General features: G+C 39.3%; 1 protein-coding gene and 1 long non-coding RNA gene across 3 annotated transcripts in view; one reads left to right on the top strand and one right to left on the bottom strand.

The window, feature by feature from the left end:
• The window catches only part of LOC108116045 (G protein-coupled receptor kinase 1), a 264251-nt gene that overhangs the window by 22082 nt on the left and 214180 nt on the right, over nucleotides 1-27989 (bottom strand). The gene's annotated exons all lie outside the window — the stretch shown is intronic.
• LOC121529957 lies at nucleotides 14444-14916 on the top strand. Its single transcript, XR_005993710.1, has 2 exons — nucleotides 14444-14711; nucleotides 14779-14916. It is a non-coding gene; the product is annotated as an uncharacterized LOC121529957 (long non-coding RNA).

Genomic DNA, 27989 nt, shown 5'->3' with positions numbered 1-27989 from the left:
GGTAGTACTGCTCCCAGCGCCCTAGGACTGCAATCAGACGTGTTTGAAATTTTATATTAAAATATGAAAGTCAAGGTATTTCTGACAGGCGCTTGACAAATTTGGTATGCTTTCCCAACAATTTTTTCATCGGTTCTGTGCGATCGCCAAATAGTAGAATCTCTCATCTTGGTCTGAAACAATTCAAAAGTAGCCAGTGTAGTGTTCCATCATCAACGATTGATTTGTCAACCGAATAGAACTGGATGTCGCCATTTTCTTTCACCACCGACCACTGGCTCTATTTTGTCCTCTCTTCTACTTTATTTTATACAGTATGTCTACCTTCTATAGAAGTCGGTATAAGTCTCTTTAACTGTTGTGTGGGCCTAATGTTAGGGGAAACTAATATTTTGACTGATACACCTTTTAACTTGAGAAATGGAGTAATGCACTCAGCTCGGCTTACCTGTAACCCCAAATGCTACGTTTAATTTAATCACTGTTTCTCTGCCCAGTAACGATTGTTTTAAATTTTTAAATATATAAAGTGAAACAATGCTCTCTTTTTCTGTGTCGATCCGCATGGATTTGTTGCATTTTATTTGTCGCGCAGGGCAGGTCAAGTTTTAGTCAGAGTGACCAATTCGACCACTCGGTACCCCTGCTCGGTTTCCGAAATAATATTTTACTTATTGTTATACCCGTTACTCGTAGAGTAAAAGGGTATACTAGATTCGTTGAAAAGTATGTAACAGGTAGAAGCGTTTCCGACCCTATAAAGTATATATATTCTTAATCAGGACGAATAGCGAAGACGAATCAGCCATGTCTGTCTGTCCGTCTGTCGGTCCATCCGTCTGTCCGTATGAACGCTGAGATCTCAGGAAGTATAAGAGATACAAATTGAGATTAACCATGAAGATTCTTGAGGTCCCTACGCAGCGCATGTTTTTTACAGCATCCTACTACGCCTACTCTAACGCCCACAAATCGCAAAAAACTAAAAATGCTGAAATCTCAGGAACTATTGGAGCTAGAAAGTTGAAATTCAGAAAGTATAATCTTTAGATGCCAGCGCATCTATTCGGCCACACCCACCCATACGCCCACAAGGCTCAATTGGCTTTCGGATTTTCTAGAAAAGCTGATATCTCGGTAACTATAAAAGATAGAAAGTTTGGATTAAGCCTGTAGGTTTTTATGATGCTCCCAATGCGAATTGTTTTTTTTTCGTTCAAGCCCACTCTAACGCCCACAAAACCCGGAAAACCAAAAATGCAAAAATCTCAGAACCTATAAGAGCTAGAAAATTAGGCTTAAGAACGCCCACAAACCGCGGAAAACGGTGGCGTCTATTATATTATTATGAATGCCTTCGTTTGACCTTGCATAACTTATTTCTGTTAATATCTATCGATTTACCAAAGATTTTTCAAATCGGAACATTATTTTGCTATTTATAAAGAAATTAGGGTTATAAGGCCTCACATGGGCAGTGACGTCACTATAAGCATATTCAACATACTTCCTCATTACATTAGGTGGCGCCTTGTGAATTTCCACTAGCAAAATAATATTTTAAAATTTTGTAAATCAGTAACGGGTATCTTATAATCGCAGCACTCGACTATAGCGTTTCCTCTTGTTTTTCTTTCCGACTTAGATATCATTGATTGTGGTCGCTTATTTATTTTTCTTCTACTCTACAAACTCGCCAGACTGCCTCTGACTATGTCAACATATTGCTAACTGCCTGTGACTCCATAACCTTATTATAATGCTAACTGCTTGTGTACCAACAGATTATTTCTCTAAGTAATAGGTTTTTTTTACTTCAACTTACAACGTATGGTCGCCCAGTTAACCATTACATGCATTTTATAATTTTTCGTGAACTATTGCACTCGTTTAGTATAATTCATTTGACTTGCAACTAACTGTTACTCAGTCGCTTTCTTAATTAGGCTTGTTTTTGAATCGTGATCAACTCTGTCTTTGCACTCTCTCTAAATTTGATGTTGGTCTTATGTTCTCTACCCGGCATCTTACCACGCCCACAGATCACGAAAAACTAAAATCGCTGAAATCTCAAATCTTGAGTTACCAGCGCACCTTAAGGTGAAACCACTATCCAGGCACGCCCACACGCTCGAAAGACGGCTTTTGTATTTTTTAGAAAAGCTGATATCTCAATAGCTATATGTGCTAGAAAGGATTAAGCATGTAGGTTTTTATGATGCCCCCAGGCAAATTATTTTTTTCCATCCTGCCACGTCCACCCTAACGCCCACAAAACCCAAAAAAAAACGTAAATGCAAAAATTACGATAATTTTTAGAGCCCACTCAGACGCCCACAAGCCGCAAAAAACTATGGTGTCCATAATATTATAGTGTATGCTTTCGTTTGACCTTGTATTTATGTCAATATCTATCGATTTACCAAACATTTTTTAAGTCTGAACATTATTTCGCTATTTATGAAGAAATGTAGGTTATGAGCTATCACATGGGCAGTGACGTCATTATCAGTTACTCAACATTCTTTTTGTGACAATAGGTGACGCGTTGTGAATTTCCACTAGCAAAATGAATATTTCAAAATTGTGTGTTTCTTGCACCATATTAGATGAGAGTAGATGTGTGTGAGTCTATATATTTCCCTACGCTTATTCATAAAAAGTAGTAAAACAAGTATCTTTGATACCCGTTACTCGTAGAGTAAAAGGGTATACTAGATTCGTTGAAAAGTATGTAACAGATAGAAGGAACCGTTTCCGACCCTATAAAGTATATAAGTTAACACATCCAGTTCCCAAATTGGGAGACTGCCGAGTTGCGGGCCACATCCGGTGGCCAACACACGGAATAGGGAAACTGCCGACTCTGCACTCCGTGGACAATCACCCGGAGCCCGGCCAGAAGTGGTCAACATGCGCAACGAAGAAACCCCCGACTCTGCATTCTGGGTGCAATCACCCAGAGCCCGATCAGAACACAGGCCAACACGCGCATTAAGGAAATCGTCGACTCCGCACTCAGGAGACAATCCCACGGTTCCCGGCCAGAACACTCGCGCAGCGAGTGATCGTCAGCACCTGGATAAAAACGCTGATGCGGCACTTTGGCGACAGCGCTGCGACCAGACGAAGACTTCTAACTGCAGCCGGATCAGATATTTAGTTTTAAAATCATACTCCGCAGCCATAGCTGTGTAATAAATAATTGTAACACACTGTTTATATTATCCTTTACCTTAACAGGTTTATGTGAAATACACGAAAGAAACTTAATAAAACCAATCTCTTATAAATGGATCCTTACCCCAACGGGCTTCAGTGAAAGTAAGAAATAATACAATAAAGGTTACACTAAATTAACTTATATATTCTTGATTAGGATCAATCAGTCGATTCAGCCAAGAATCTCTGTCCGTCCGTCCGTCTGTCCGTCTGACTGTATGAACGCTGAGATCTTAGCAGCTATAAAATATACAACGTTGATATTAAGCAGGCAGATTCTTGAAGTCTCTACGCAGCGCATGCACAGCACGCTCGCATTAACGCCCATAAATCACAAAAAAAATAAAATGGGATTATGTATGTATACTCTTGAGATGCCAGACCATCTGTTTTTTTTTATATAGCTTTGCTTTTATTTATTGAATCTCAGTCATCGACTATCTGTCTTCGAGTGCGGACGTCGTTGTCTTCCTAATTGTCAGTGGTTTATGCAATTTCGGTTCTTCCCCTTTCGCTTATTTTTTCGCTTCCCCTCTTTCCATCGCGCACGTGTGTTTTTGCATATTTATACCAGTTACTCGTAGAGTAAAAGGGTATACTAGATTCGTTGAAAAGTATGTAACAGATAGAAGGAAGCGTTTGCGATCCTATAAAGTATATATATTCTTGATCAGGATCAATAGCGAAGTCGATTGAGCCATGTCTGTCTGTCCGTCTGTCCGTCTGTCCGTCCGTCCGTCCGTCCGTCCGTCCGTCCGTCCGTCCGTCCGTCCGTTCGTCCGTCCGTCCGTCTGAATTTCTGAAATCTCAGGAACTATTGGAGCTAGAAAGTTGAAATTCAGAAAGTATAATCTTTAGATGCCAGCGCATCTTATAGTGGTACTACTATCCGGCCACACCCACCCATACGCCTACAAGGCTCAAAAAACGGTTTTCGGATTTTCTAGAAAAGCTTATATCTCGGTAACTATAAAAAATAGAAAGTTCGGATTAAGCATGTAGGTTTTTATGATGCTCCCAATGTGAATTGTTTTTTTCCGATCAAGCCACGGCCACTGTAACGCCCACAAAACCCGAAAAACTAAAAATGCAAAAATCTCGAAAACTATAAGAGCTACAAAATTTTGCTTAGGAAAACGTATTTGGGAGATGCCTCTGCAACTTACGCCCACAAACCGCAGAAAACTTTGGCGTCTTTAATATTATTATGAATGCCTTCGTTTGACCTTGTGTAACTTATTTCTGTTAATATCTATCGATTTACCAAAGATTTTTCAAATCGGAACAATATTTCGCTATTTATAAAGAAAATAAGGTTATAAGGCCTCACATGGGCAGTGACGTCACTATTTCGCTATTTATAAAGAAAATAAGGTTATAAGGCCTCACATGGGCAGTGTCGTCACTATAAGCATACTCAACATACTTCCTCTGACAATAGGTGGCGCCTTGTGAATTCCCACTAGCAAAATAAAATTTTAAAATTTTGTAAAACAGTAACGGGTATCTTATAGTCGCGGCACTCGACTATAGCGTTTCCTCTTGTTTCAAGTGCACAGCAATAATCTTTATTATGGCCCCTGGGCCACCCAATCTTGGGGATAACCGCTTTGCCAGCCTTAGTGTTACCCCCAAAGCAAAAAAAAAGAACCTATCAAAGGTTCAAGCAAAAACTGAATTACAAAGTCATATCAACGCTTAGGCGGTGTGCCAACTACACAAGTAGCTTAGCCTTCCTCCGCCCAATCATAGGAATACTGCTAAGCTACCAGCCTATTGGAACAGCACAAAAGCTAATGTGCTCCTTGATATGTACAACGGCTCAAAAAAATAATACCACCAGAGCTGAATTCCAGACCCGCTTTCGATGCCTACAAGAAAAACTCTGCACAAAATCTTGGCTATACACCGATGGATCAAAAACAGACGACGACACTACCTTTGCTGTTGTTGACAGCAATGGCAAAATAATCTCGGGTGGAATGCTACCCCCTTACAACTCCATATTTACTGCGGAAGCCTTCGCCATATTACAAGCCTGTCTCTTTGCCACCAAACACTCGGGACACTTTGTAATCTGTACCGATAGCCTTTCCACCTTATCTTCTTTACGGAATTGGGGTCAAACCGATCACACAATCGTGGAGATAAGACGGCTTTCTTCTTTTAATAATATAACCCTTGTATGGACGCCCAGCCACCTAACCTAAGTATTTAAGTATCATTAATTTTTTAATAATAATTTTAATCTCGAGTCGTAGGCCCTATCAGCTAGTAATCTTTAAGAAATGTATTAGATTTAGTATTGTATACTAGATTTAATTTTGTTAAATAAATAAATAAATAAATAAATAAATAAAGATTAAATACTCTTAATTTTGAGACTAACAATAAGTTGACGAATCTTAACATTAAAATTTAACTAACATTATACTAAGACTGCATTCTGGTTGCGCGTCCCTCAGGTCGGTCGCTGGGTGGGTAGGTCATTGGTTGCTCAACCTTGTTAGACCTCTCGCCAGGTGGTTAGGGTGCACCGATAGCTTGGTGAAGTACTTTACCTTTTGTTCTGCGATCACTTCTTTGACTGGTAGAATGTTTAAGTCGCGGTGTACGTTTTCGGTGCGAACGTACCACGGTGCCTGTTCTCAGGATCTTCGACTGAACTCTCTGAACAATGACAATGTTGCTATTGCTGGCGTTCCCCCATAACTGGGAGCCGTACATACATATAGGTTTAAGTACCGAGTTGTACAGCAAGATTTTATATTCAAGGCTAAGAGGTGACCGGGCGTTGATAACCCTAGGTATGTTACTTCGTTTTCTTGGCAGATGTGAAATTGCCATTCTCGACGTAAGTGTCGCTTTTCGAGGACGAACTGTTCGATTTGTAGGTTTGTCTTCCTTTGATTGCATTGTGTGTTTATAGTATGAGGTGTTGAAACTCGAGCTGCAGAGACGAGTACAGACTCCAGTGAATTAACAAAACTGTCTACGTTGGCTTTATCGCTGAGGTGAGGACTTAGCTCAATGTGTGAGCTAATATACTTCCTGTACTTAACCCAATTGGTTTTATGTGAGGTCAGTTTTAATGGTAGATCCCATGTTCCTGGATGTCGGAGAAGAGTAAAAAGAACAGGCGAGTGATCAGATGAAAAATCCGAAAGGCATTCGGCGCCTATCATATTTTTAGGAATGTTTTTGGTAATCGCAAAGTCTATTAAATCGGGAAGTTTCTTTGGGTCTGACGGCCAGTATGTTGGTGTGCCAGAAGAAACATAGTCGAGCTTGTTCTTGGCTTTGATAATTGCATTATAGAGCTGCTTTCCTTTTGGAGTCACGAGACGTGATCCCCAGTGTGTGTGCTTGGAATTGAAGTCTCCTGCTGCTATGATGTGGTCTCCGAGTGAGTTGAAAAACTGCGTAAACTCATTTTCGGCTATGGTGAAGAGTGGGGGGCAGTATACGGAGGCTAGCGTTAATTGCTTGCCAGTATTTAGGTGTATATTTATGGATGTGGCCTTTAGGTAGTTTTTAGCAAATTTCGTATAATAATGGTGCTTAATACGGCTTCTGATAAAATTCCAGTCCCGCTGTGTGCTTTACCATCTGGATGGTTTGTTCCATAGAATGAATATCCTCGTAGTTGGAAATTGTATCTGTTTGTACGATGTGTTTCTGAAAGCAGCATTACGTCGATTTGATTGTCTAGTAGGAATTGCGCTAACTCGAGTTTATGCTACGAAACGCCGTTAGCGTTCCACGTAGATATTCGTAGGGAAGTCATTATTTGGATTGTTGTGAAACCAACATTTTAATTAATAGATTTTGGTTTCGCATCAGATCTTGCATTGTTGTACGCATAAACGACATAAACTCCGTAAGGCTTTGTTGTAGACTGCATATCATAGCTTCAAAGTTACTTTTTGGCTGCTCCGGCGGTTGATGCTGCCGAGCTGCGTTCGGTTCTTGGAATGCTGATTGCGGCAATGAGCCTTTTGAGGCTGGGATATACAGTCCTGATTTTAAAGCACTTAAGTATGTAACATTTTTGGCAGAGTTTATGAGTCCTAGTGAGGATCAGGCTGCAGTCGAGAAGAAGACTTCAGGGTTTGACCTGGAGGTTATCAACTGTTTATTTTGAGTGCGGGCAGTAATTACCCTCTGGTGGATACGAGTCATGAAGCTCACCACAAACTACACACACCGGGCGCAGTTTACAGTAAGACCTTGTATGGCCAAATTCTTGGCAGTTCGCACATTGTACCGAGCCATTACGGCTCCTCAACCGTAATTCTGCGGTGCAGCAGGAACTGAAGATTGTATATAGGGTGCACTTAGTATTTTATTAGGGGCTTAGTTTCTGGTTCGAGCTCAACCGTAAAGAGTGGCTGCGGCTTTCTATCCCTGTTAAGGATATTGAAAACTGTCTTAGCGCTAAATCCCTTCTCTTGTAGCGCCTTTGTAATCTCTGCAGGCGATACTTCGGACTCTATGCCCTTAAGTACGACTTGCAGGCCCTTGCTGCTTTTTAGCTGATACGTGAAAAAGTTCATTTTTTTGTCAGTGAGACATTTTGATAATACTCTGTAATTATATTCAGACTTCGTTCGAAATTTTGTTGCCCTTTACGAGTGGTATTATGTGGAAGCTGTCCTTGCCAGTAAGCTCTATAATTTTGTTGACAAGAACGTTGGAACTTTTTTTTTTGGCGGGGGCTTAGGTTTCCTTTTTTCGACTTCAGCGTCATTCGGCGTCATCCTCATAGTCTGCCAAGATTTTAAAAAGGTTTGAGTTCGTGGGCGCTTCTATTGCAGCATTGCCACAGGTTATTTTGCGTTGAGAGTTTAGGGGGCTTAGCTTCCTTTTGATTTGGATGTAGCGATCCATACTAGTCTGCACAGTCGTCTTTTCTTTGTTTTTGTTCTCTTTTTCGGGCAGCGCAGCGGCAAAAGTATTAATGCTTGCGCTGCTAGCTGGTGACGTCGTTAAACGCGCTGTCGTTACAGGTGTGGTTGTTGTTGTTGTTATGGTTGACGTTGTCAAAGAAATTGCGGTGCTAGTTACTGTGCTCTTTGGCTGCAAAGACATCGATGGTATCGAGGGGGAGCAAGAACGCGCTCTCTCACTCTCTACGTTTGAGAATTCGGTCAAGTTTGGGGTAATTGACCGTGTTTGGGAAGAGCTTGCATTTTTTCGGTTGCTTTGAAAGAGAAGTAAGCGTTGTTTCTTTGTACTGAGAGCCGACTCTCGTCTTGCTCACGTTGACGTTGTGTGCGAACGTCGTTTAGACTCATTGCAATCGAGGTTGAGTTTGTTAGAGTTTTAAGTGTTATGCTTTATATTAATTAATTAATTAATCAATATAATCATTAGCGATTTCATCGCTGAAAGCGTCTTTTTGCGTTGTTGTTGGTTTACGAAACCAGTCACTGCACTTTTTTTGGATATTATTGAATACTTTTTTTCCCGGAGCACAATAAATACACATCTGCATACAACGACGGTTCAATTGCGATTCCGTTGACCCAGACCATCTTAAGATGAAACCAGGACCATCTAGCTTTAGTGATTTTTATAGAAACGCTGAGATCTCGGTAACTGAGCGATAATAAGTTGGGATTATGGGCATGACGTTCCCAATGATTTCTCCGATGCGTATTCTTTTTTCACCATCTGGCCACGACTACTTTAACGCGCAAAACCAAACATGCGAACATCACGGGAACTAAAAGAGATAGAAAGTTAGGCTTAGGCATACTTATTTAAGTGGTGCCACTGCAGCTCGGCGTAAGTTTTTATTCGGCAACGCCCACTCTTACGCCCACAAGCCGCGAAAACTGTGGCATCCGTAATATTATAATGTATGCCTTCGTTTAACCTTGTATAACATATTTTTGTTAATATCTATCGATCATTTTTCTATATCAAACATTTTTCAAATTAGAACATTACTTCGCTATTCATTGAAAAATTTAGGTTATAAGGCCTCACATGGTCAGTGACGTCACTATCAGTTACTCAACATGCTTTCTCCAACAATAGGTGGCGCTGTGGAAAATTCCACTAAATATTTTAAAATTGTGTAAAACAGGAATGGGATAGTAAGATATAGTCGCGGCACTCAACTATAGCGTTTCCTCTTGTTTTATTTGCTTACTAGATTCCAAATTTAAAGTTGGCATATCCATAAGACCATTTGTGTGGTCTGAGAAAATTTTCCTTTTATTCTCATACCGCTTGGTTAAGAAATCCCAAGTGGCTTCATAATTTTCCTCAGAACCAACAAACGGGTAATTACATTCCTGGCTTCTCCTTTTAACGCTGCCTTTAAGAGAATGACTGAGATCCTCTCTTGTATGAATGAGCTCTGTGAAGAGCTCATTAAACAAATCCCATTCTTTGGAATCCACAAAGAAGGTGGGAATTTTAATTTTTGGCAGGTTTGGTAAATTCTCTACCTTAACCACAGTAGTAGTAAAAAGCGGCTACTTTACTAGATTTATGAGCAATTAAATGTGACATTAACGGTTTTTATCAATCAACTGTGACACATCAACCACCCCAAAACATATTATCTGTCTGTCGGTCCCTTTATCCTAATAAAGTGTCACTTCACACTCATGCATCTGATTTGTAAACATCTTTTAGGAGCATGTTACGCATCCGTTGCGCACGCACCGAATGTGGCAGAGCTTTGTTTTGGCACAGAAATTATGAACCCATGCATTTTTTTATTCTTATTATATTTTATTTTATTTGAAAGAGATTTTTTTATCCTTAAACTGCATTAGGTTTATTAATGTTTTTCCTGATCTCATTTTTTAGAGCAGTTCTTCTCTGAAGTGAGTATCAGATCCACAATAATTACAATAAATCAGTTGTGTGTATCCACTTTTGAGTGTATCATTATCAAACAAACCCTTGAATGACTCCATTGAATAAGACAACTTGTAGGTTCAACTATTTATTTATTACTGAAGGTTAAACATACGTTAAAGTATTACAATATACCTCGAAATTTGAGTTTTCCAATATTACAAATAGCTTAAACAAATTATTATTATTATTATTATTATTATTATTATTATTATTATTATTATTATTATTATTATTATTATTAGGGAACACCGTAGAGGAAATTTTGTCTTATGTATTTTACAATTGGTGAAAAATTGGGTAACTGGGTTAAGTGTAGTATGCAGTAATATTGAATACCCACTGTACCGAGTTCTTAAAGGGTACGCACTGTAACACTTTGTTGCAGTGCTTACATAATTCATGGTCCCGGTCATAAACCCCAAGTGGCCGAATTATGAACCGATCGCTATGGCTTAGGCTACTCGCAGAAAATGCTAGCGTCGACATATTTATGCATGCATACCCCTAATGCTCCTCACATAAGAGGGCATATGTTAATATACATAAGTACATAGATATCCGTCTCTTTGCCGCCGCCTGCGAGCAGCGCAGCAACGAGACTTAGCCTTAATTAGACTTAAAAGAATATTGTAAGAACACAATCAATTCAAGCCTGGGAGCTGTACCATTGCTGCTTCCTGAAATAAAGAATAAAACCGAGTACAACAAGTCTGTTTTATATTTCATGGCAATCCTGCCATGTAAACATTTCATAAGCTTCTTCCGATATCTATATAGAACTGCACTAAGAGCAGTCAAAATAGGTACGATTGGTAAAAAAAACACCATTTTTGGGTACATTTATTATTCTTGGTACTTTCACGTTTTTCTTTGAACCCATTGTCGATTGAACTGATTTTCGTGCAATTTTAATTGCACTCATAATGCCCAATGGCTTTTGTTTTTTTTAATAATCTAGTAGCAGCGTTAATAACAGTCGACAGATTCGTCATCTTTACTTTTGTCCTAATCTTTCCATTACATTTCTTTTTTGTTTTTAATATTCCTAATCCAAATTTTTTTTTGCTTTCATAATGTTGGTTACCAAATATGCTGCTGCTTTTTCACCAAGAGTGCTTTTACACGTGACCAAGCTTTATCAATTAATATAGAATCGGCAATGTGACGTTCAAGTACTCTTTTTTATGGAAATGGCAAATTATATGGTGTTCTTTACAAGCCTCATCCAGTTTATTTATTTCTAGATCACCTCGTTTCAAACGTTTTTCTAGCTTTGTACCCGACCCACAAAATTTATATCCTGGTATATGGGCTTCAAACGGTAATGTATTAATTAAGTGGTTGACAAGACCACCACCTCGTTTTACAATTAAAAAGACTAATTACTTGATTACAAAAACGTTTCCCGATTATATTGAGTTTAATCATCAAAAATTTTTCATCGAATGAGGTACATTAGCTTAAAGAATGCGTTTAATAAGTCGAAAACAAAAAAATATCGTTAGAAATATCAACGATGAAAACGATAAAAAGCACTCTCCACGACATAGTTCTCTTTTACCGAATACAATAAGAGCTTTTATTGTTGGACCTTCAAATTGTAGTAAAACAAACATTATGCTCAGTTTTATAGAAAGTCCAAACGGATTAAAATTGGAGAATATTTATGAGTTCTTGAAAAAATTAACAAAACCTATTAAAGGAAAGGGATACTATCTCTCATAAAGATGGTGTATTAGACCCCAGTGAAGCAAAAACTAATTCTATAATGATATTTGATAATGTAGCTTGTGAAAAACAAGAAAATATGAGATCTTTTTTTTTATGGGTCGTCATAACAATATTGATTTCTTTTATTTATGTCAAATATATACCCATATACCTAAGCACTTGATTCGTGACAATGCCAACTTTATTATAATGTTTAAACAAGACGATATGCGACATATATATAGAGATCATATTAATATAGATATGGGGTACGACACATTCGTGGAAATTTGTAACAAATGTTGGGAGGATAAATTTGGATTCTTGCTTATAAGTAAAGATAACGATATGGATAATGGAAGATATAGAAAAGGTTTTGATCAGTTTATTTTGATTTAAAAAGTTATTAGATTTGGTATAAAAGTAGACTGAAAAACAAACATTTCGACAGTTCAACAACAGATTTCATTATGTCTAGAACAGTAACCTCGTCTTTGAATGGAAATAGTTCTATTATAAATACAAACTATTTCCCACCAATCGAATTGGATGGACTTTTTGAGTGTGCATTAATTGATTTTAATATGTAATTCAATCCCAAATATAGACGAAAAAAACAATCTCTTCCATATTGGAACTAATGTATTTAAAATTCCTACTGGATTCTATGAACGAAATGATGTAACTGAGTTTCAGAGCCACACCCAACAAAAACATATATATATATCAGACTGTCAATATTTTAAAAATTAATACTATTGGTATGGAATGTAACATCATTAATGGTTCATATGTAGTCAATATAATTTAAAGCTAAAATTGCTTGAAACTTGGGTGTTATGTGTTGGTAATAAAAATCATACATATTCCACTTTGATAAGTCCAATACAGCAAAACCCAAATACATTGGCTTATCAAATACTACTGAAAGTTTTTTTATTTGGATGGCATAGAACTCATCATTCATTTTAGATAAACTATGAAACTTGAATATTCAAATTACATTTTTAGCACAATGTTTTTTGCGACCGAGTTTATGTACATTTGTAGTCTCTTATGTAGTAACAGTAGTAGTAAAATGAGGCTTCTGGGCCAGATTTATTGGCAATAAAATGTGACATTAATGGTTTTTATCAATTAACTGTGACATTAATTGTTTTTATCAATTAAATTTGACCCACCCAAAAACCCAATATCTGTCTGTCGGGCCCTTAAAGTGTCACTTTACACTCATGCATCAGATTTTTAAGCAACTTTTAGGTGCATGTTACGGCATCCGGTGCGCACGTTACTTTAACAAAAAAAATGTGTTTAATTTATTGTTTCTTTATTTCAGTGTTTTTGTTTTTCTGCCTTGATTTTTAGTTCTTAATATATGATGAAATTATTAATTATTTGTCTAAAAGCAGTTATCTTCTTTCCTGACTCATCAATCTGTTATAAGTTTATATAGTCTGAAGTACTTTTTGTATTTATTATTTTCTTCTCATTATTTTTTCTAGATTAGAATATATGTTCATAATGTTCCCTTTTTTATTAAAATTTTGAGTTTTTGGCCCCCCACCCCATAAACAGTTTACGCACAGAAATCATAACAATGATTAAATTTTTTGTTGTTTATTAAAATTTCAGAGTTTGTGGTCACAAACACCCCTCTCCTTTTTCACTTCTCCATGTCTGTCAGTGGGTCAGTCTATCTCTTTGTCTCTCTTTGTCATTAGTTGCCGAGATATCAGCTTTTCTAGAAAATGAGAAAGCCGTCTTTATAGCTTGGTGGACGTAAGAGTAGGTGTGTCCGGATAATGGTACCACCATAAGATGCGCTGGCATCTGACTTTCAACTTTTTCAACTTTCTATCTCTAATAGTTCCTGAGATAACAGCGGTTTCAGTTTTTCCTGATTTGTGGCGTTAGAGTGGACGTGGCAGCATGCAAAAATAAACTTGCGCTGCGTGTGAACTTCAAGAATCTCCATGCTTAATCTCAACTTTGTATCTCTTATAGTTCCTGAGATCTCAGCGTTCATACGGAAAGACAGACGGACGGACATGGCTTAATCGACTTCGCTATCGATACTGATCAAGAATATATATACTTTATAGGATCGGAAACGCTTCCTTCTACCTGTTACATACTTTTCAACGAATATAATATACCCTTTTACGAGTAACGGGTATAATTACTACTGAATTCTTTATTATTTTTATAGCCAACCAGCTGTATATGCCTAAAAGTTATTTTTGACATGGTGTAAGTCAACATTCCTGTAAATGAATTTAAGTAGGTGTTGAATATAATCTAATCGGTTGGCAAGGCCTGCAGATTATCCGTCTTTTCCGAAAGCATTAAGTAATACATTTAGCAAATATTGCAATAAGTATGGTATAGCTGTACTAACTCGACCAGTTAAGGCCTGTGATGGAGATTGCGTCTTCAATAGTAGTTTAATATCCTTTTTATATAAAGAGTAATTGATTTTCGTCAAATACCATGTCTTTGGAGAACCTGGCTCTCTAAATAATATTTTTTTTATAAATGGATGAAATGAGATTCTTATTTTTTGATTCAATAGGTTTTATTGAAAATGTGTTCTTCGATTACCCATTCTCCAATCAGGATATTTACGTTTATTAACTGTTGTTTTCTTAAGCCCTATAGAAAATATATCATATATTCTGACAAAACTATTTTTTAATATGTTTCAGCTAACTATGAATGATTTCAGTGTGCATAGGATAATAGGACGTGGAGGTTTCGGAGAAGTGTATGGATGCCGAAAAGCAGATACTGGAAAAATGTATGCTATGAAATGCTTAGACAAAAAACGAATTAAGATGAAACAAGGAGAGATGCTAGCATTAAATGAACGAAACATGTTACAGGCAGTCAGCACTGGAGTAAGATTTTTTTAACACATTCTCTTGTAAAAAATTGTATTCCCTGAATTAAATATATATTCCTCAGATTGATTGTCCGTTTATTGTTTGCATGACATATGCATTTCATACCCCGGATAAACTTTGTTTTATATTAGACTTAATGAACGGTGGTGACCTGCACTACCACCTATCTCAACATGGAGTTTTTAATGAAGATGAAATGAAATTTTATGCAGCTGAGGTAAGTATTATTTTTATACTCGTAACTAGTAGAGTGAACTTAGTCATGATTAATAGCTCAGTGAATTTTGTAATGTCCGTGCATCCGTCAGTCTGTCTGTATGAACGATACGATATAATGAACTATAAGAGATATAAAGGGATTAAGAGTAGTTGTAAAATGCGGGTTTTGGGCCAGATTTATGGGCAATTAAATGTGACATTATTGATTTTTATCAATTAACTGTGACATTAATGATTTCAATTAAATTTCCCCCACCCCGCATCCCATTATTTGTCTATCGGTCCCTTCCATCAGAATCGTTTCTTATTAAAGTAAACCGGCTCTCGACTGCTGGTTATTTCTAGATGAATTGCTTTCAATTTTAAAAGATTTTTCAATACCGTAATCTTTAAGGTTTCTATAAATATAATCAGTTATATCATTTAGTTCATAGGATCTAGTAGGAATTGTGATTACATTAGTTCCAATATGGAAGAGATTCTGGCGAAGTGATAACAATGGTTCAAGTTGTCACAAGCACTCCTCCCCCTTTCCTTTTTTCCTTCTCCATGTCTGTCAGTGTGTCAGTCTGTCTCTTTGTCATTATGATTTCCCCTCACCACCCCTAGGTCCCTGCCATCAGAATGGATTCTGATGAAAGTTGTTTATCCTAATAAAGTGTCACTTCACACTCATGCATCTGATTTGTAAATATTTTGTAGGAGCATGTTACGGCATCCGTTGCGCACGCACCGAATGTGGCAGAGCTTTGTTTTGACATAGAAATCATGAACCCATGAATTGCATTTTTTTGTTTATTCCTGACTGTGGGAATGTCTTAGGAGGATTGGGAACGTCTTGAAGAAAGTTTCAAATGGTTTATTAAAATTTCCAAGTTTTGAAGATTACTTCAAGACAAAGGGATGGTATAAACGAGTAACGGGTATATAAATCGGAGAATTTAGTTAATTCTTCCAAATCGTTCTATAGTGCAAAAAGACACCAAAAGACACCATAAAGTAAAAGTGTAGTGAAGGTGCATAAAATATATAAACTCAAATAAATATTTTTAAAATAAAAATTAAATAAAAAGGACTAAAAATATATAAACCAGTTCGAGTTTTGTCATTCGTGTAAATTGTCTGTTATTAACAACAAGTGGACAAAGCATGTCCACACGGAAATGCATAAGAAGAATTCAATTCAACCCGTCGATGGACACATCAAGAAAATTTCCGATGGATTTAAATGAAGGATTCTCCATTACATGTATGTAAACGATGGATCGGACATCCAATTACCTGAAAACTTTATGAGTGAAGCAGGCTCGTTTTTGCTCACACATCTCAGAACAATATTAGAGAGTTATATATCGGTTAAAGTAAATTTCGAGTTATTTGCCGAATATATACTCTTTAAGAATGAAACGGATGAAATTGAGATTAATAGTTTTAAAAGTAAAATGAGTAATTTGAATCAGTACTCGGATTTGGAATCTATTTTTCTTGAGCATACTATGGAAATAGTAACAAAAACACAAGAATTCCAAGAAAAAGATAGCTGGTGAGCATAAGTTAAAATAATGCGCCTAGAAATGAATGTGAAAAAATATACACCTTTATCAGGTTCATCATATATCCCACTACCAAAATTCTTAGCTTCGAAGAAAGCTATTATTAACGTATGTAGTAAAAATGATGCATACTGTTTTAAATGGGCCATGATATCGGCCTTAACAAATGCAAAAACCCCCAAAGATGTAGTTCCTATAACGTTGATATATCCAATAAAAAAATATACTTGAACAATGGATTAATATTGGATTTCACCAATCTAAATTTCCCTATGAAAATAAAATGTGTGAAACATTTTTTAAAGAATAATCTCTACATGAGTATAAACATCTTTGGGTATAATGAACATACCAAACAGAGAACGGCAAGGGTACACCCAGACAATGAGTGTACTCGAATCATGTGTGCCTTTTCGGTACTCAGAGTGTGATCGGCACCCTACAATAAGGGCGTGTGTCTTGCACAAGCTCATTTCAAATGTGCATTTGCGCACCCAGTACTATTTTGCACAGACACCCGGCACACTCATAGCAAATGAAGGGAGTGTCTGAGACACCCATGTTTTTGGGAAAAGTGAGTCGGGTGTCTTGAAAATGAGTCGAGTGTCTTGAAATGAGTCGGGTGTCTTGAAATGATTCGAGTGTCTTGAAATGTGTCGGGTGTTTCGGGTGTCTTCAACTGATCTGAGTGTTTCGGGTGTCTTCAGCTGAATTGCATGAGCAGGTCATTGAGGGTTGACCGAATAATTTTACATGAAAGGAAGAAGGGAAATCCCAATAATGGTCCCTTAAAACATATTTTAAAAAACCTTAAAACAATATTTTAGGATTTTCCGTGTCAGGTCATCTACCTGCTATTTGCAGTGCAATTGACTCTGTATTCTTATACGCATCTGCAAAAAACGGGAATACATTTGCAGGTAGATGGTTTGATGACGAGACGGAAAATTCTAAAATATTGATGCAATGTAAGTTTTTTTGGGTTTTTTAAGACTTTGTCATTGAAGACTTGTAATGATTATAAACTCTTATTTTTTAATATTAGTTACTGAAGACGGCAATAATTTTTATTATTACAAATATTCTTTTCTAAGATTAAAATTAATCCAAACGGAAAACAAATTATTTTGACTTTTTCAATGGGCTATATTTATGTTAAATTATTGGGATTTCCTTCCTTCCTTTAATGTAAAATTATTCGGTCAATTCTCAATGACCTGCTCATGCAATACAGCTGAAGACACCCGAAACACTCAGATCAGTTGAAGACAGCCGAAACACTCGAATCATTTCAAGACACCCGACACTTTTCCCGGGTGTCTCAGACACTCGCTTCATTTGCTATGAGTGTGTCGGGTGTCTGTGCATTAGGATCATGTGCATAGAATTGAGCGGGTGTCAAAAACGCAAACACTCAAAACGCACAAAGCGATCTGTGCAAATGCTCTTTTCTTGCTGTTCATGAGTGCGACACACCCCTTGACGTTCCCTGATACCAAACAAATAATTTGGCCGCTTTTTCAATCGAAGATTGAGAAACCATGTCACGTAAACATACTGTTTTTGGAAGATGGTGGAAATGGACATTATATGTTCATATCAGCATATATATATTTATTTATAGATAAAACATACTAAATAAAATTTTAATGGATTTCCATAAATTATTGACAAGGCAAAAGAACAAAAAATAAAAAGATCGCAATGGTTGTGTAATGTTTGTCTGAATTTCTCTGGATCTGAGGATGCTGCTTTAATGCACGAAATATGTTTGCGGAACAGTCTCCAGGCTAACGGAATTACACAAGCGAACTCTGGAGTTTACCCACCACCGCAAACAGTTTCAGGTTCCGTTCGTTGTGTAAGTTAACACTCCTGAAAGGTAAAAAACAGCCGGTAGAAATCTTGGGTGATTCTTCGATCACCCTAGTCTTTCTAGATGCCGACTCAGCATACCCACCTTTGGGGGTCGTGCCTGGATCCCATTGGTTGCCGGTATGGTGAGTTATGCTCATTTTGCGATCGTCAGCATTTCCCACAGTCATACGGTCGGCCTGCCGACTAAGCACTCTACTGCTAAGTTCCTCAGTTCTGTTTTATAATCATTTGAATAAAGAGCATTTAGCTCCGTAAACATTACTCCGGGTATTGCCGTCCTATTATTTGCATTCGCTCACTGAGCTTAAGGCCAGGGGTATAGGGAAGCAGTCACCCTCTCGACATACACTTTATTTTACACTTCATCACCCACCCTACCGGTGGCACACCATCAGCGGCCACCTGTGACCAGCAGCCCGGTCGCCAATTCTCACCTATCTTGAACCGCTACTACTCATCAAGCACCCTACCGTTGCCACCTCCTCATCATCGGCCGTATCTGGAACAGCCTTACCACCGGGCAACCGACTACAAGATAACGAACAAAATAAAATAGGGACCCTCAAAACATGTAAGTGGGCTGATTAATTAACATACGACTTCAACAAACATACACCAAATTGCATACAATAAAAGTGCGCCTTATAATTGGAGAAAACAAATATAACTTGCACACGTTAAAAAAAAAATAATTATATATAATAATAAAGCTGCATTTGTGACCTGCAGCTCATATAAAATTTTTTTATTTTTGTGAAAATATATTTGAATAAATTAAATAAGTATAAAGTATATTAAAGTGTAATGCCAGCTGAACGGAAAATTCGGCTATAGGTATTGAACCTCGTATGAATTAGATGGCATAAGTTCAAGTTTTTAATGAACTTTCCAGGTCCGTATAGAGAAATTAAAAAGGAAGTCGTGAGTGATAGTGAAGAAGAAATCCCTGGTTTTAGACCAAGACAGGCTCAAATCAAAGAGAAAGAAGACAAAATGAACGCGAACGAATTGCAAAACATTATCCAGGGCGCCTTAGCGCAACAGGAAGCTAGGCTCCGAGCTGAATTTGAAGCTCAAATCAATTCCGTTAATATGCAGTTACAAAACATGCGCGTAGGACCCCACAGGTGGAGGCCTACCAAAGAGTCTCAGCACAACCAGGAGCACCCCCATGTGACATACCGCTCCACGTAATTAAGTCAGTACCAGATTTTAACGGTGAGCAAGACGAGTACGTAGCGTGGAGGCAGTCCGCCACGGACGCATACGAACTCTTTAAACCTTACCAGGGCAGCTGTGCCCATTATCAAGCCGTTACCATAATCAGGAATAAAATTAGGGGCCCAGCGCGAGCGTTGCTGGTATCACACAACACTGTACTTAATTTAGATGCCATTCTGGCAAGATTAGACTGCTCCTACGCAGACAAGGCCGTTGCGACAACAGCATGAGGCAGTTCGCCAAAGTGACCAAAGCCTCATGCAATACTATTACGAGGTTGAGCGTAAGCTAACCCTCGTCAGGAACAAAATTGTCATATCCCACGACATTGAAAGAGCCACACTGCTCAACAATGTGTTTATCTCAGGTCTAAAAAAACAACCTGGGAGCAGTCGTATTCCCAGCGCAGCCAAAAGACCTTCCTTCGGCATTGGCATTAGCTAGAGAGGCTGAAGCCAGCATCGAAAGAAGCCAGTTCTCGGCAATATATGCTAGGACAATGGAACAGAAGACTCAGAATTCTGACTTTCGTAAGACTCAATACCGCACTCCTGAAAAACAAGGAAACGAAAAGAACCCTCATTATTTTAAAAACCCAAATAAAAACCAACAAAATGGTTCTGGGCGTAAGCCAGAGGACTGGGCGGACCGTGGAAATCCACGTCAGGAAGCAGAGCCCATGGACTGGAACCCATCATCTTCTAAGTCCAAGCAACAGCCACATTTTAAACAAAACCAAAATGTATCACAACGTCAGGAACAAAATTGTCATGTCCCACGACATTGAAAGAGCCACACTGCTCAACAATGAGGTAAGGGCGGACGCCCTACATGTGTTTATCTCAGGCCTAAAAAAACCTGAGAGCAGTCGTACTTCCAGCGCAGCCAAAAGACCTTCCTTCGGCATTGGCATTAGCTAGGGAGGCTGAAGCCAGCATCGAAAGAAGCCAGTTCGCGGCAACGTATGATAGGGCAATGGAACAGAAGACACAGAATTCAGACTTTCGTAAGACTCAATACCGCACTCCTGAAAAACAAGGAAACGAAAAGAACCCTCATTATTTTAAAAACCCAAATAAAAACCAACAAAATGGTTCTGGGCGTAAGCCAGAGGACTGGGCGGACCGTGGAAATCCACGTCAGGCAGCAGAGCCCATGGACTGGAACCCATCGTCTTCTAAGTCCAAGCAACAGCCACATTTTAAACAAAACCAAAATGTATCACAGCCTCAAAATATGCAGGCAAAAAACTCAAAAAGAGCCAACTCCTCTGATAGGATAACTGATCAAATGCGTCAGCGGCATAACAACATCGAGCAGACCGCTAGTGCTAAAGACCAAGAGTACGAGAATGCTGCGGTAGTCGCGATAAGCGCAATCGAAGACGACAGCGACTCGGTCGGCCGGCTAACGTTCATCGAACGACGGTTGGCTGGGAGAACTTTAAAAATTCTTATTGATACAGGGGCAACGAAAAGTTATATAAAGCCCGTAAAGGAGCTTAAAAACATAACGCCAGTAGCCTCACCGTTTCGCGTGTATACAATTCACGGGTCCAACGGCATAAATAAAAAGTGCCAAATAAGTGTCTTGGGAACAACTTCCCCATTTTTCATATTAGATTCCCTAACAACATTTGACGGGATCATAGGCTTCGACTTGCTAACGCAAGTGGGAGCCACCCTCAATATGCAAACTAAAAAAATATTGTATGGTTCCGTGTCTGAGGACCTGCAGTTTTGATTGCGACGATGTAAACTTTACCAACATAAAGGACATAGTCGTTCCAGAGTCAGTAAAAACGGAGTTTATCGAAATGATGAAAAAAAGATCTAAACTCTTCTCCGATGCAACTCAAACCTTGCCGTACAATACAAATGTGGTTGCTACTATTCGCACTGAGGATAACAACCCAGTGTACTCTAAAGCGTACCCCCAATAAGTGTCGCAGAATTCGTTAATAAAGAAATAAAAGACCTACTGAAGTCTAATATTATAACCCCGTCGAGATCGCCGTATAATAATCCAACTTGGGTGGTCGATAAAAAAGGGTCGGATGAGAGGAAAAGGCGTTTAGTAATCGACTTCAGGAAACTGAACGAAAAACCATTCCTGATAAATACCCCTTGCCAAGTATCGAGTTAATACTGGCAAACCTTGGCAAAGCCAAATATTTTACAACTCTAGACTTAAAATCTGGTTATCACCAAATTTTCCTCGCGGAACAAGATCGCGTAAAAACCTTATTTTCAGTCAACGGAGGCTTGTATGAATTCTGCAGTTTGCCTTATGGATTAAAAAATGCTGGTAGCATTTTTCGAAGGGCAATCGATGACGTATTGAGAGAGCAGATAGGGAAGTCCTGTTACGTCTATGTTGACGATGTCATAATCTTTTCGAAAAACGAAAAAGAGCATGTCAGTCACATTGACTGGGTCCTGACAAAATAAGGCCAAGCCAATATGACCATCTCGAAAGAGAAAACCCATTTTTTTTAAAAAAGTGTCCAATACCTCGGTTTCGTAGTAACCCGAAACGGGGCTACAAATGACCCTGAAAAGGTAGCAGCCATTAAGGAATACACAGAACCGACAAGCTTACTCTCACTAAGATCATTCTTAGGACTTGCCAGCTATTATAGGTGTTTTACAAAAGATTTCGCTGCAATAGCCAGTCTACCAACCAACCTCCTTAAGGGAGAAAACGGTTCCGTAATAATACCAATAAATTTTAACGATCCGCAAAGAGACGCGTTCGATAGACTTCGAAACATTTTGGCATCAGAAGATGTCACCCTCAAGTACCCAGAATTTAAGAAACCGTTCGATCTGACAACCGATGCGTCAGCTTACGGCATCGGGGGCAGTACTGTCGCAAGACAAAAAAACCCATAACGATGATATGCAGAACCCTTAAAGACTGCGAGGCCCGTTACGCAACTAACGAAAGAGAGTTACTCGCTATAGTCTGGGCTCTAGGAAAATTAAGGCAGTATCTGTGTGGCACTCGTGACATAAAAATCTACACAGATCATAAGCCGCTAACGTTCGCTGTCTCCGACAATAACCCAAATGACAAATTAAAACGTTGGAAAGCATTTATAGATGACTACGGCGCAAAAGTCATATACAAAGAAAATTTTGATGCCGACGCCCTTTCGCGACAAAGCATCAACGCCCTTCAAAACGAACCCGAATCTGATTGTGCAACAGTTCACAGTAAAGAATCTAGCACTTATACGATAGAAACAACGGAAAAACGGAGAAGAAGAGGCAAAGTATTCCTTAAAGCGATACTTTATATTTTTCGGAAATAAGTACCGTCATATTATACATTTCACGGAAAAATCGACCCTTTTCGAAACATTAAGACCAATCATTAACCCAAAAGATGTCAACTCTATTCATTGTAACTTGCCAACATTGGCAAGCATTCAACATGCATTAGTATCAAATTTTCCAGCTACGAAATTTTGGCACTGCAAGAACTTTGTGTCAGACATTTCTAATAAAAGTGAGCAGATCGAAATAATCACCGCAGAGCACAATCGTGCACAGAGCTGCTCAGGAAAATATCAAACAAGTCCTCCGCGACTATTATTTTCCAAAAATCTCAAAGTTGGCTACTGAAATAGTGACAAATTGCAAAATATGCACTACAGCAAAGTATGACAGACACCCCAAGAAACAAGAACTTGGGGTAACTCCAATTCCGTCATACGTCGGCGAAATGCTGCATATTGATATTTTTTCCACCAATAAAAAACTACTTTTAAATTCTCCAAATTTGCGGTAGTACAACCAATAGTGTCTAGGGCAATAATAAACGTGAAAATCCCTATCCTCCAATTAATAAACTTATTCCCAAATATAAAGACAATATACTGTGATAACGAAGCGTCTTTCAGCTCTGAAACGATCACATCGTTACTCAAAAATCAGTATGACATAGATAGAAATTCACACCCGCTGCACAGTAGTTCAAACGGACAAATCGAACGCCTCCACAGCACCTCAACAGAAATAGCGAGGTGCATCAAAATGGATAAGCAAATTAATAATACAGTGGAGCTAGTTATGTGGTCGACCGTTGAATATAATAAAACATTACATTCGGTCATTAACCAAAAACCCATTGATTACATCCACTCTGCTTCCAAAAAGGTTAAGGAAGCAATAAAAATGAATATTGAAAAAGCACAGAGGGATAATCTTGACAGGTGTAACCCATCAAGACAAAATAGAATATTTGAGGTAGGAGAAATAAGTTAGCAATAAGTTACACGTTATACACGGAAAAACGCGTAGAAGCGGACCTGGGGACAGCGGTCCTCATTGGAGGGAGGGTAGTCTCCAATTTACACGCACTTAACACACCCAACACAAACACACACTTAGAAAATAGCCAATAGATTTAACCTGTCATTTTCTTACAGGATCGCGGGAATCATATTAACAATATTAGCAGTAGTTAACTCTAGAGTGACAGACTACACTCACGCCCGGTACATCCGCATAACCGACGGAACTGCATTGGTGTGGGAACATAGGAGTTACTTTAGGCATTCGAGCAATTCGACAGAGTTTTCAATTATGATAGACGAAACAGCTAGATTGTAGCTTTTTTCCCACAATCGCACATGCGAAAATTGTTAGATGTTGATACCGATCACATTAGAAATATATTATCCGCACTAAAGGTACACCACCGAATTGCCAGAAGCCTAGACTTTTTAGGCACCGCGTTAAAAGTGGTAGCGGGCACACCTGATGCCGCTGACCTCGAAATGTTAAAAATGTCCGAGTCCCGGTTAATCGAATCAAACAATAGACAGGTAGTTATTAACACCAAAACGCAAAAGCAGATTAAAAACTAACCGATGCTGTCAACGAAATCATTAAGGCAAAAAAGAATGACCTGGTTGACACAACCCATTTATACGAAGTTCTTTTGGCCAGAAATAGAATGCTAATTACAGAGATACAGAATCTGATGCTCACGGTCACACTTGCAAAATCAAATATCATAAACCCTGCCATTTTTAACCATGAAGATTTGAAGTCCGTTTTAGTTGATCATCCCACAGAGGTCCCCGTTATCAGCCTAATAGAGGCATCTATTATTAAAGTCCTTCAGTCCGACAATATTATTCACGTGCTCATTGCATACCCTAAGATAAAGGTTACCGTCTTCCCCGTTTCACACACCGTTCTCCAACTACGGGACAACGTGGTAGCTGAGTGCAACCAAGATGACTTAGCGATCACTGATTGCGTGTCGACGATGTACGGAGCATTCTGCAAACTGGCAACCCAGGACACTTGCGCCCGAGGTCTACACGCACTGGTCACGGCGCATTGCGAAACGCAGGCCAGCCACCTAAGCCCCATAACGCTGGTAGACGATGGTATAATGATAGTCAATGAGTGTCCGGCAATAGTCAGCACGGATGACGGCCCCAATAAAGAAACAAATGGCACAAATCTAATAACATTTGAGCGACTGCCTTTGTAAACGGCACAAAATACTTAAACCGGCGCGAAAGCATAAGAAAGACTGCGGGCGTGGCGGCCTCCTCTTTGCTAAACATTATCAGGCACAACCACGTTCTTAGAATGCCAATGCTTCAAAGGATGAACAGCCAAAACTTGGAAACGATCCAAACTTTCAAAAACGAAGTAAAGTCGGCTGGATCAAGGGACATCTGGATCGCTGTCGGTGTGGGAGTAAGCTTTTTTGATCAGCACTCTCATTCTGCTCCATCTCGTGTGGAGGAGATGACGAGATGCATGGGAAATGCAACAGGTTACCGAAACACTCAAGACGACCGAGGACGGTCTTACTCCTAAAGGGGGAGTAGTTAACACTCCTGAGGGGTAACAAACAGTCGGTAAAAATCTTGGGTGATTCTTGGATGACCCTAGTCTTTCTAGATGCCGACTCAGCATACCCGCCTTTGGGGGCCATTGGGGGGGATCTCATTGGTTGCCGGTATGGTGAGTTATGCTCATTTTGCGATCGTCAGCATTTCCCACAGTCATGCGGTCGGCCTGCCGACTAAGCACTCTACTGCTAAGTTCCTCAGTTCTGTTTTATAATCATTTGAATAAAGAGCATTTAGCTCCGTAAACTTTACTCCGGCTATCGCCGTCCTATTATTTGCATTCGCTCACTGGGCTTAAGGCCAGGGGTATAGGGAAGCAGTCACCCTCTCGACATACACTTTATTTTACACTTCATCACCCACCCTACCGGTGGCACACCATCAGCGGCCACCTGTGACCAGCAGCCCGGTCGCCAATTCTCACCTATCTTGAACCGCTACTACTCATCAAGCACCCTACCGTTGCCACCTCCTTATCATCGGCCGGATCTGGAACAGCCTTACCACCGGGCAACCGACTACAAGATAACTGGCGCCTAACGAAAAAAATAAACTAGGGACCCTCAAAACATGTAAGTGGGCTGATTAATTAACATACGACTTCAACAAACATACACCAAATTGCATACAATAAAAGTGCGCCTTATAATTGGAGAAAACAAATATAACTTGCACACGTTAAAAAAAAAATAATTATATATAATAATAAAGCTGCATTTGTGACCTGCAGCCCATATACAATTTTTTTTTTTTTTGTGAAAATATATTTGAATACATTAAATAAGTATAAAGTATATTAAAGTGTAATGCCAGCTGAACGGAAAATTCGGCTATAGGCATTAGATGGCATAAGTTCAAGTTTTTAATGAACTTTCCAGGTCCGTATAGAGAAATTGAAAAGGAAGTCGTGAGTGATAGTGAAGAAGAAGAAATCCCTGGTTTTAGACCAAGACAGGCTCAAATCGAAGAGAAAGAAGACAAAATGAACGCGAACGAATTGCAAAACATTATCCAGGGCGCCTTAGCGCAACAAGAAGCTAGGCTCCGAGCTGAATTTGAAGCTCAAATCAATTCCGTTAATATGCAGTTACAAAACATGCGCGTAGAGACCCCACAGGTGGAGGCCTACCAAAGAGTCTCAGCACAACCAGGAGCACCCCCATGTGGCATACCGCTCCACGTAATTAAGTCAGTACCAGATTTTAACGGTGAGCAAGACGAGTACGTAGCGTGGAGGCAGTCCGCCACGGACGCATACGAACTCTTTAAACCTTACCAGGGCAGCTGTGCCCATTATCAAGCCGTTACCATAATCAGGAATAAAATTAGGGGCCCAGCGCGAGCGTTGCTGGTATCACACAACACTGTACTTAATTTAGATGCCATTCTGGCAAGATTAGACTGCTCCTACGCAGACAAGGCCGTTGCGACAACAGCTTGAGGCAGTTCGCCAAAGTGACCAAAGCCTCATGCAATACTATTACGAGGTTGAGCGTAAGCTAACCCTCGTCAGGAACAAAATTGTCATATCCCACGACATTGAAAGCGCCACACTGCTCAACAATGTGTTTATCTCAGGCCTAAAAAAACCTGAGAGCAGTCGTACTTCCAGCGCAGCCAAAAGACCTTCCTTCGGCATTGGCATTAGCTAGGGAGGCTGAAGCCAGCATCGAAAGAAGCCAGTTCGCGGCAACGTATGATAGGGCAATGGAACAGAAGACACAGAATTCAGACTTTCGTAAGACTCAATACCGCACTCCTGAAAAACAAGGAAACGAAAAGAACCCTCATTATTTTAAAAACCCAAATAAAAACCAACAAAATGGTTCTGGGCGTAAGCCAGAGGACTGGGCGGACCGTGGAAATCCACGTCAGGCAGCAGAGCCCATGGACTGGAACCCATCGTCTTCTAAGTCCAAGCAACAGCCACATTTTAAACAAAACCAAAATGTATCACAACCTCAAAATATGCAGGCAAAAAACTCAAAAAGAGCCAACTCCTCTGATAGGATAACTGATCAAATGCGTCAGCGGCATAACAACATCGAGCAGACCGCTAGTGCTAAAGACCAAGAGTACGAGAATGCTGCGGTAGTCGCGATAAGCGCAATCGAAGACGACAGCGACTCGGTCGGCCGGCTAACGTTCATCGAACGACGGTTGGCTGGGAGAACTTTAAAAATTCTTATTGATACAGGGGCAACGAAAAGTTATATAAAGCCCGTAAAAGGAGCTTAAAAAACATAACGCCAGTAGCCTCACCGTTTCGCGTGTATACAATTCACGGGTCCAACGGCATAAATAAAAAGTGCCAAATAAGTGTCTTGGGAACAACTTCCCCATTTTTCATATTAGATTCCCTAACAACATTTGACGGGATCATAGGCTTCGACTTGCTAACGCAAGTGGGAGCCACCCTCAATATGCAAACTAAAAAAATATTGTATGGTTCCGTGTCTGAGGACCTGCAGTTTTGATTGCGACGATGTAAACTTTACCCACATAAAGGACATAGTC

The sequence above is a fragment of the Drosophila eugracilis genome, unplaced genomic scaffold (assembly GCF_018153835.1).
Source record: "Drosophila eugracilis isolate 14026-0451.02 unplaced genomic scaffold, ASM1815383v1 contig_2148, whole genome shotgun sequence".
NCBI classification, from domain to species: domain Eukaryota; kingdom Metazoa; phylum Arthropoda; class Insecta; order Diptera; family Drosophilidae; genus Drosophila; species Drosophila eugracilis.
The sequence above is the reverse complement of the archived record's forward strand: the minus strand, read 5'-3'. Positions and strand labels throughout refer to the sequence as shown.